The sequence below is a fragment of the Pinus tabuliformis genome, chromosome 8 (assembly GCF_031772625.1).
Source record: "Pinus tabuliformis cultivar Carrire ecotype Pingquan chromosome 8, CPIR1, whole genome shotgun sequence".
In the NCBI taxonomy this organism is placed as follows: domain Eukaryota; kingdom Viridiplantae; phylum Streptophyta; class Pinopsida; order Pinales; family Pinaceae; genus Pinus; species Pinus tabuliformis.
The window spans coordinates 750324217-750335602 of NC_142294.1; the positions used below are offsets into that span (position 1 = coordinate 750324217).

An 11386-nucleotide genomic window follows, 5' to 3' on the forward strand; every position below is an offset into this window, starting at 1 on the left:
CCAACCGCATTTAGTTGCCTGATGGAGCTTCCGAGTGCATTTTCTTGCTTTAGTGGATGAATCTGATCTTTTTCCTGTGCTTTGCTGTCCTCTCGGGTAGTTGGAGTGCCGTATAGGATGAAGCTCCATAACTGTTAAATGTAGCTATCTATTCATGCTTTGTCCTTTTCCTCCTCGGCCATACTATTTGTTAAATATGGTGGTTGAGGAGCAACTGCAAATAGTACCGGAAGACTAGTCACCTTCGTCCTTCGGGTGCACGGAACATTCAAGGGACATGGACTGCATAGCGGGTGTACAAGCAGGACAGAGGAGCTGGACTAGCCATTGGATTGGGAGGATAGACGACGAGGATGAGTTGGTGGGGATATCAGGAAAAGCGAGGCGGAATGAATGTGGACCGTTGGATCTCAGCAGGCAGATCCAACGGTCGTCGGGCGGCGGAAACGCGTGGACGTTATCGGGTGGGAATATGGGTTTGAGCGGTAAATGGTTTTGATCACACCACTGTTGATCGTCGGGCGGTAAAGGGGTGAGGGCGCGCGATCCCACTCAGCGTGTGACGCGTGGCGGCGGAGGAGAGGGGAAAACCACCCTCCATCACACGTTAATGTGTCGCTACTTCGCGGGCATGGGGAGAGCGAACGTCGTCCGATCATGGCGGAGGTGATCGGGCGGTGGGGGTTTGATCACGCGGGTCACTTTATTTAATGCAACAGCAGTCGTTGGATCAGCGGGAAGAGTCAACAGCTGAGGTTTAAAGGTGAGGAGGGGTTATGGAGGCGCGGGGTCAAGTGTATACGGTTTGATGGGGGTTAAGCTTTGTGCTCGGGGCTCGAGGAAACAGGGGCTTAAGCCGGGTTTTAGAGGAAAAACGGAGGCAGCGAGGGTGAAAGAGAGTAAGTAGAGTAGAGGAGAAGAAGGAAGATGACTACCATGAGCTTCTTTTGAGCACCACCACGATGGCCATACTTATCTTTGGCCTTCAAAACTTTAGTTATATAGCAGGGCTAACAAGCTCCATATAACCTACTAAATTATCTCATTGCTAGCTAGGTTAGCACCTATCAGTCATCTTCAAACGTTTACCCAACATCAAATTTGTCCTCGTGCAACCTTAGTTATTACCATAATTAATATTACTTTAATTAATCTATCTTACATTTAGTTAACACTAATTAGTTAATTAACTAACACTTTATTAATTAATCTGCATTAATATATTTAATTAAATTTAACTAATTAGTGCCATAAGATAGGTTAGTTATTAATTCACTAATTGATAACACTAAACATCTTTTAAAATTTACTAACATTAACTATTTTTTTAAATTAAACACATAAAATAATAAATATTAAAATAAGATTTTCCCTCTTCCAATTTTAAATATTATCTTAATTACCACTATTTGAATTAAACTATTTTATAACTAATTAACATTAATTAGTCAATTTTATTAATTAATTAATTACTATTTTATTAATTAATCTACATTAATATATTTAATTAACCTTAATTACTTAGTTCCATAAAATAAATAAATTATTAATTCAATAATTAATAATATTAATCTATTTTAAAAATTTAATAACATTAATTAATTTATTTTTTGGGTTAAATAATTAAAAATACAAACACCACCTAAAAATAAATCTAGTTAAAAAAAACAAAAAAATTCCTTACATCAAACCATGACATGAAGAAGAAAAGAAAGAAAGGAAGAAATAGAATTATTTTAACGTCCACTAGGCTAAAGATAGCTTATGGGACAAATTGCTTCTTCATCTGGTTGATGTATTTAGTGCTTTTCCTATGAAGCCTCACAATAAACACTCCCAACTTCTCAACAAACCTTTCGCTAATTAGATTATCCCAAGAGCTAGCTTCCAGAATATATGCATAACTTTCCCTGTTGTCTTTGAAGGCCTCACATTCTAAAATGAAGTGTTTTTCTGTTTCCACTTTTCCGGAAGAACAAAAAATACATACTCTTTCCTCCCACACTTCTTTTGGCCTTTTCCAACGCCCTGTTTCACAATGGATTTGATGAGAATTAGTCTTTAATTGAGCACTAAGAATTTTGGCTCTCCAAGCTCTATGTACGCTTTTTATTGATGATTATGAGTGGGATTAAACACTTCTATATAGTATTTTTTCTTTATCCCTAGCTCCTTATCTCTAGTACGCTTGTGGAACTTATCCATACCATTTTTTTATCACTTTACTATTTATGGGACATGTGTTCAAGCAAATACCCCATTTACTAAACCATTTGTTATTTTGCTACATCCAAGTCTTATTTCTTTTGCATAATATGTCATTAAAGACAACCTTAGGCCATCTTCCCTCTTCCATTTGATCAATTTTTTTAAATACCTTATCACTCGCACCATAACAATTGCTTCAATAGGAACAACCCTTGTTTCACTTAACAAGATAGCATAAGGAGCTGCAATTTTAATTTTGAATTTGTTTGTAATCAAATGCTTCTGAATTTTCTCAATTTGTTTCCACTGCATGTCGGATGTACAGCTGGCCCACAATTCACAACCATAGAGAATCACCAGAATCACTAGAACCCCAAAAAGAGTTTGAGTGGTTTTCTAGTCCCATAACTTTGTCTCTCTACACCTATTTTGAAAAACATAAAATGCTTTCCAAGCCCCCAAAGTTCTTTTATTTCTACATCCATCCCAACTTAGATTTTGGTTGAAGTCAATTTCGAGGTATTTGTAATCCGCAACTGTTAGAAAATTATATATTACAGAGCAATGGAACACATAAAAATATTACATAGAAAACGCATAAAACAAGAGAGACACAGATATATGTGGTTCACCCAGTTTGGGCTACGTCCACAGAGAAACAACCAATCCTTCTTTTATTATGTTATCCAGCAAACTGAAGAGATACAACCTACAACAGATCCACTGTAACACCCTCTTCGCTCTCAATCTCCTCTCTCTTCCTCACTCAGAATACCGATCTACATAGATGCAATACAATTCCCTCATATATAGTGAGGGGTTGCCTTCTAGGGAAAAAAACCCTAAATTAAACATAACTTCTACCGTCAGATCATCTGCCTAATGAACGGCTCAGATTGACTAGAAATTACTAGATTTTTACAAGGCAATTTTACATCTATTTTTAGCTTCGGGAGCATTGCCCCCGAACCCCCTTTGGGGGACCGTTGTCCCCCAGACCCCAGCCAGGGGGGATTTACCTCCCCGGACCCCCGCGGGGGGGGATAAGTCCCCCCCACACCCCCCCGCGTGGAGGGGTGTACAGTGTTTCTCAAGTATACATCCGGCTGAAACCTTTGAATACAGAAGATAATCAGGCTCCACACCCAACAACAACTTCTTCCAAAATGTTTCCTTCAAAGTAGAACTTATGTTGGTTATGTTTTTTTTTGTTTTTTGTTTTTATAGAGAAAACCACTACATTCGTTTTGCTAATATTAACTTGCATCCCCACCCTTCTACAAAATGCTCAAGGGATAGTAAGTGCTCTTGCAAACCAAGAGCAGATTTAGTAATCAGAATAAGGTCATATGCATACAAAAGAAGCCTTATAACAAACTTGCCCAAATGGATACCATCACCCCCTTGCAAATTTAACCATTCCTCAAGCTTGTCGATATATAAACCAAAAAGGGTAGGAGACAATGGGCAACCTTGATTGACCTCGATATCACTTCTAAAACTTTCAGAAATCCCTGCTGAAGTTCTAATTTTGACTTTCACCTTTTCATATAGCCTATGCACAATTGATATCAAATGTTTAGGAACCCCAAGTTCCTCCATTCTGTGCCAAATCTTATCCCTGGGAACCGTGTCAAACACTTTTCTGAAATCAACAAAGCAACAAAAAACTTCTTCTTTTTTCTCCCAATTTTTTTCAATGATGTGCCTTAAAGTTATACAATGATCAACTGTGGAATGTTTAGGTCTAAAACTTGCTTTCCCTTTAGCATGCTTATCTCTTTCTTCTGCCCACTTGCTGATTTTATTTTCTAGCATGCTTCCAAATAACTTTGCAAACAAGGGGTTTATCATTATGGTCCTATAATTGGAAGGATTATTGACGTCACCACTCTTGAAAAGAAGTATTTCCAGGCTAGTTGTCCAATCTATGGGGAACCCTTGTTGTATGATGTTATTGAAAATTTCTGTAATGTAAGGTGCAAGAATCTTTGAGCCCCACTTTAGATACTTTGCTTGGAGTTCAGCTAAGTCTGTTTCTTTTCCAACAACCAACTTCTTGATACCCATCTCTACCTCTTGCATCGTGAAGAGTTAAATATTAGTGTTGACCAAGGGGGGAGGGTCAACCTTGGGATCTTGCTCATAGAGTTGTCTTGCATAGTCAAACCACTTAGAAGCTGTAATATTATTTTGAATTTGCATATTTCTTGGTTGGAGCTCCTTCCAAAATAATTTGGGATTATTTTTCCCAAGGAAGATTAGTTCTTCCCTCCTTGAAACCATGAAATCAACCTTTCTCTTTCTTAAGAAATGATTGTATGCTTTGATCTTTGTGTTATCCTTGTTTGACTCTTTCCACATTCTCCTTGCCTTTTTGCATTCCTTGTCAAACCGGGTTTTAATCGTAAAGCAATTTGGTTAAGACTTCTTAATTTTTGCTCTTTTGCACTCTGCAAGTGTGCTTTGAATTAAATGTGTTAATTCATGGCCATGAAGGCCATGAAATGGGATTTTCTCCTTCTCTAAGATCCTATCTAGTGTCATTTTGAAGGTATTGCAATTTTTTGGAGTCAGAAGAATTCTTCCCTTTGGGAGATTTTGTTGAACACACTTTGTTTTTTACTCTAATTGCTTCTTTCTAACCCAATAGAAACTTAAATAAATTGGCTTGTGATATGATTTTAAATCCCAAAGCTAATCTCCAATCAAAGCTTCCTCCATTTTCTCACAGAAACCATGCGAGCACATTACATAATCTACTACACTTGCTCTATTGTAAGTATTGCAAGTGAAATTACCGACTTTGCCCATCTAGTCAAGCCATTACAAATGACTAAATCAAAGGCCACACATAAAGTAAGCAATTGTTCACCAAAGAGATTGCAACCCTTGTCCTCTGAAATTATTTCCCACTGATGATTACTCTCTTCTGTAAGCCAAATAGGGCTACAACCTTCTTTACAACAAAGAATGCTAGCTTGCTCACTTGCAGTCCTAGCATTGAAATCACCCACTATAAGCACTTCACCTAGCTGAGAATATGTTGCAATATCTGCTTTTAAGGCTGCAAAGGGATCTTTGTGGTCGAGCCCTCTACTTTTTAAAATTTTTTAAACTTGTGCGCAAAATAGCATGTTTCAATTCTGATGTGATTTCCATTTTATAATACTTTAAACCAAATGAATTGTTTATTTTAGTCTTCTTTTTCTAACTGAATGAGATGACCTTCTTTTTCCCTCACTAATACCATGATACTCCTGTGTCCTTTTCCATTCCCTGTTTCCTTGTTCCACACTGCCATCTTCTCGTATCCTTCAAAGAAAGGTATCTTACACCCTTCATGCACATGTGTTTCTATGAGGCAAATTATGTCTCTATCTTCTGCAATAGGACCTAACCCAAGTCCTCGTCTCCATGGGTAACCTCTGAAGTTCCAACAAAACAATATTAAGGAAACCTAGCTATGACTTGATTGCTATTTATTTTGACATGCAAGACTCACAGTTGAGTCTTTGTCCCTGCTTTCCCATACTGACCTTGCTTCCTGATTTCCTAGTGAAGAGTTTGTTGCTTCTTCTTTATTACCATATTACTAGTCTATTTTGGAAGGAGGTCCAAATCGCGCTATCACAACTTATAAATCTATGCTCTCTTGCCTTCATCTCTTGCCGCCCTAACCTTTGACATTTCCTCCCTCCTTTCCTCCTGTTGTCTTAGAGTTAAATCTTCTTCTAGAAAAAAACAAGAACCCCTCAAGAGATGCTTCTTGCTTAGAATGATATATTTGTCACACAAGCTAGGCATGATAACTTTTATGGGCCTTGCTTTCTCACCATTAAACTTACCCACCCTTCATGCTTGGCATATTTGTCCTTTCCATATCAACTTATCTTTCAAGAAGTCCCTTGCAAGGTCAAAAGTACATTCAGTTTTCCCATAGTCTTTCACCCCTATAATAATTATGTTTTCCGCTTTATTTTGTCTTTCCTTGCTTTCTCTATCTTTCATGTTGTCTACCCGAATGTTTGTTTCTCTTTCCATATTAGCAGAATTGCTAATAACTTGAGCCCAAGTTTTGGAAACTTTTGTGGAATCTCCATTCCTTTCTTCTCTGGCTTTCTCTTCATGGTTGTTTATTTGGGCAACCACTTTCCCTTTATCCAGGGATGGTTTCACATTCACCACCTCTGTATTTTCCACTACAAATTTCTTTATGTTTTGCACATCCACCTTGATGCGTCTCCATTTTGTCTTCCCTATCATAAGAGCTTCCTATAGCAATGTCACTTGTTCTTTCAAAAATTTATTGCTTTTGCTAAAGCCTTGTTTTCAACTGTTATTATATGAATTTTATGATCTTTTTCAAGTTCTTTAGCTTCTAAAATGTCCAACCTTTGTTTTTCATTTAACAATTATTTCACATAAAGATCAGATGACCAAGTGAGAGGTGTGGATGTGGGACTATAGAAGGAAGAATCATCAATAAATTTTCCTCTGGACTTTCTATTGCCACATGCTTGCATAGGGGACTTGTTTGAACGCTTATTGTGAAGGGCCCAAGTACTTTCCCTTTGAGATTGTTTTTTCCTTGTCTGATCCCATTTTAGACGGGCTAGTCTTCGTTTTAAAATGCCCCGATATTGTTTGACATTGACCCAAACCCACTTCCTAGATTTGGCGGATGAGGCAATTTTCACTTGTCCTAGATCATTTGTTTCCACAGGTTCTGAAATTTCTTGCCCCGTTGTCCCTTGTTTGTTCACTTGTCCATAAAATGTGAGTTTCTTCATGTTAAAAATTCAAAAAAACTGTCGTTCCAAAACCCTACAGACCCGGTCAAACTCAATGATGCCCCATGGCCTCCACGTTTCCTTTGGTCTCGAGCGGTGAAAGGGATAAAATTAAATTGATTGCAAAAGAGATTGAAACCTCAAATAACAAATCCTCGACGCTGCTTTGTTTTCCTCAAAGTTTCTCTGGTTTCCTATGGTTTCAATAACAAACCCTCAAAGCTGCTCTCGTTTCCTCTGGTTTCAACAACAAACACTCAAAGCTGCTCTGGTTCTTTAACACGATCTGGACTGGACTTATTAACATGACTTGTCGTTGTGACTATAATTTAACTGACTATAGTTTACATCAGACTTTAGCTATGTGCTTAACATACTATAGTTTACATAACCATCCTACACCTTATATCGATTGATTGATCCGACATCTCTTTTCTGCATCGTTAATCAATGCTGATCACCCTACCTCCATCATGAGAGTCAAGATCTCGCCTTAAGCTACCCTAAATAGGTCCACACCTACTCTCCCGCCACAATTCTATAATCATGCTTCTTGAACATAGGTGAAGGGAAATGGTGAACATTCACATTCTTCTGAAGAATATCAAAGTTGGAGGCGTAATTGTGATCCACATAATGCGACAATTATTGTAATCAAGATGTAGGTTTAGTTCAAGGAAATGATCACACCATTTCACTGTGATATTTCGGATGATCATTTCTTGTCAAGCCCAAAACATTTGGTCATCTACACGCGTCACTTCCACAAGGACCCTTCTGACCATGGAATGTTAGGAGAGTGGCGATCACATGGAAACCTGGAGCTCTGCTCAAGGTCGAAAAAAGGACTACTGACAAAATTGTTGACAAGAATACCTACAACAGTTTTTATAACACCGATTTGGGGAAGCACCTACAAGAACAGGGGAAATATGAAGTGATTATAATTGGAGTGACGAAGAATTTGTGATTTGAGACTATGGTTAGGGATGCCTTTAATTGAGGGTTTAGGGTTTTCTTCGCCACTGACTCCATTGCAACAACAAATGAGGATTTAGACATTTCTGCACTTAAGAGTCTCGCTTATGGCTTTGCCTATCTCGTCAATTGTCACATACTAGAAGATGACCTGCAAGAATAGGGGAAATATGAAGTGATTATAATTGGAGTGACAACGAATTTTCACCGAGACTATGGCTAGGGATGCCTTTAATTGAGGGTTTAGGGTTTTCTTCTCCATTGATGCCATTGCAACAACAAATGAGGATTTGCACAATTCTTCACTTAAGTGTCTCGCTTATGGCTTTTCCTATCTCGTCAATTGTCATAGACTAGAAGATGCTTTTACTACAAAAAATATTGCATGATTTAGGGCTTCTTAGGTAGAGGTCTCCCCAGCCTATATGAGAGGAGAATGCCATGCCGGGGAAAATATAGGTCGATCCTAAATCTGCAGTTTAACGCTGGGCCAAACTGCGAGAGGATACCAAATAAATATGATTTATATAGAATTTTGTAACTTGCACTGTTAATTGTTACGTTGATTCTTTTTATTGTTATTACTATTTGGTTTGTGTTCGTTGTTTTTCAATAGTTTTGAAGGACCAGAATGCTGCACTACAGGCCAGGTATGCATTGACAACGTTATATCTTTTGGCTATTCACTACTAAATACTATAAACCCGTAGACATCTATTCTGTTGGTTGTATATTAACTGAAATGCCCAAAATTCAAGCGTTGTTTATTGGAGATTCTAAACTACGACAACTTTTCAAGATTTTCAGGTTTCTAGGAACTCCATATGAAGAAATCTGGTCAGTAGTGACTAAATTCATGGACTGGCATATCTACCCTCAATATATAGGCTTTACTGTTCTAGACTTGGAAATAAGTGGTGAAAACCTGTTGTCTAAAATTCTGGTTTGTGATTCATCTAAACGAAAATCAGCTAAAAAGGCATTGTGGGCCTAATGGTTAAGAGCACATGTTTCTTCCTAACAGGTCACGGGTTCAAAACTGGAGGGGGTAGAGTATGTATGCCTTCGTAGACTTAGTAGTCAAATCGATGTGCCTTAAATTTGGATAATAATAATAATAATTGCACATCCCTATTTAGATGATCTTGGTAAATCTCAATTCTAATAACCCTTTTAATGATTAACGTATATATTAAAAAAGGGAGCCTCATACACTGATTACACCGATTTCGTTTCTGGCTTGGCCATGACCTTAAAATTGGATAATAATAATAATAATAATAATTACACATCCCTATTTCGATGATCTGGGTAAATCTCAATTCTGATAACCCTTTTTACGATTTAACCAATTCAAGATATTATATATTAATTAGTGCTTTCTTTTTTGGTTTTGGAAATATTCATCTTTGCAAAGGAAAATATGTTAGCCAATATATGTTTTTTGGGACGTGTTTTCATAGGAAAACAAACAATGTTTGGTTTCTATGGTTGACCTTAGTGTTAGTGTGAGGCCTGTAGCTTTCTGCTCGCCCTCATTTCTGAAGTCTAAAAACTAGTTGCGTGAGGGGCCCTTTTGGCAAGAATGAATCATGTGTTGACAGGCTCTCGCTGATCAGCATTCGAGCTTGCATTTGTAAACTCTTGTTGCCAAAAAATCCGCATCATGGAACGGAATGTGGGAACCACCATCACTTGAGGATTCACCTCCTCGAGTGATAAGCTAATGTCCTCGTCATTAGGATTGATAAATCGTGATTGAGAGGGAATTTTTCCAAGCCAATTATGGGATGCCATATTCCATATAACACCCAAATTCTCTAGCGATAAGACATGCCTCTACCCGTATTGTTAGACAGACCCAGAATAAACTCCACCAAGATGAATGATTTTATTTATTGATCAAACACAAGTAATTTATACAAATGAAAAACAAAGGGAGACAATTATGTTTGGGTAACTCCTCTGTAGGGGAAAAAAACTGAAAAACTAACTAATCCTAGTAATGTACAAAAACCCTGAAGGATTAGTTTAACCCCTCCCCCCGCTTAATCTGAAGGGATATCTGATATGCCAAGTAAAGATTTGAAGTTTTCAAAATTTTCACGTCCTACCGCTTTGGTAAGCATCTGCAATTTGTTCTGAAGTAGGACAATGTGTGAGATGGATTGTTTTGGCCTCTACATGATGTCAAATCTAATGATACTTGGTGTTGATATGTTTGGTTCGATCATGAAACTTGGGATTCTTGGCCAATTGATTTGCATAAGAGTTATCGACAAATAGAGGAGTTGAAGCTTTTTGTTTCTCCTACAAATCTTCAAGTATTTTTCGAAGCCAAATGATTTCCTTAGTGGCTTGAGTTGCTGCAACATATTTGGCTTCAATGGTAGAATCAACAGGAATAGATTGCTTGCGTGATCTCCAATTAATGGTTGCTTATCCAAGATTCATCAAATAACCAAAAGTAGAGACTCCATTCTCCTTATCTCCATCAAAATCAGAATCTGAATAACTAGCAAGATGGAAGTCTAAAACTTTGGAATATTTGATGCCGTAAGTTTGGGTTCCTTTTAAATATTTCAGAACTATTTTTGCTGCTACTCAATACCCCTCACAAGGATGATGCATTAATGTGGAAAGTATTTCGACAACAAATGTTATATCAAGACGTGTAATAGATAAGTAAATCAAACTTCCAACAAGTTGCCTGTACTTTTTTGGATCTTCAAACGATTTTTCCTCTTCTGAAGTGAGTTTCAAATTCTGCTCCATTGGTGTAACAACAGGATTACCATCCATCATACTATATTTGTTCAATAACTTACCAACATATTTCTTCTAAGATATGAAAATATGTTGTGGTTTTTGATAAACTTAAACTCCAAGATAATATTGAAGTAAACTTAAATCTGTCATATCAGAAACCTTTTTCAATTCTTTCTTAATAGATGATATATATTCATTGTTGTTCCATGTGATCATCAAATCGTCAACATATACAACTGATATTCCAACTTTCTTAATGAAAAGAGTTGCATCATCTAAGTCAAAATCTTTATAATTTAACTTAAGAAGATGTTCATTTTGTTTCTCATACCATGCACGTGGCACTTGTTTCAATCCATACAAAGACTTCATTAGTTTTCATACCTTTTGTTCTTTCCCTTTAACATAAAAACCTTTTGGTTGAAACATGTAAACATCTTATTTCAAATCTCCATTTAAAAAAGTAGTTTTAACATCCATATGATGAATTTTCCATTCTTTCTGGGCTGCAATGGAAAATAGAGATCTAATAGTTCCCCATTTAGTTGTAGGAGAAAATGTCTCTATATAGTCAATACCCTCTTTTTGTGCATATCCCTTTGCTACAAGTCTTGCCTTGTGCTTATCAAGTGAACCAT

The 11386-nt window shown here is 37.2% G+C and overlaps 1 pseudogene; it reads left to right on the forward strand.

The window, feature by feature from the left end:
• The first annotated feature begins 277 nt into the window (after positions 1–277).
• On the forward strand, positions 278–8368 carry LOC149237758 (nicotinamidase 2 pseudogene; annotated as a pseudogene).
• The last annotated feature ends 3018 nt before the right edge of the window (positions 8369–11386 follow it).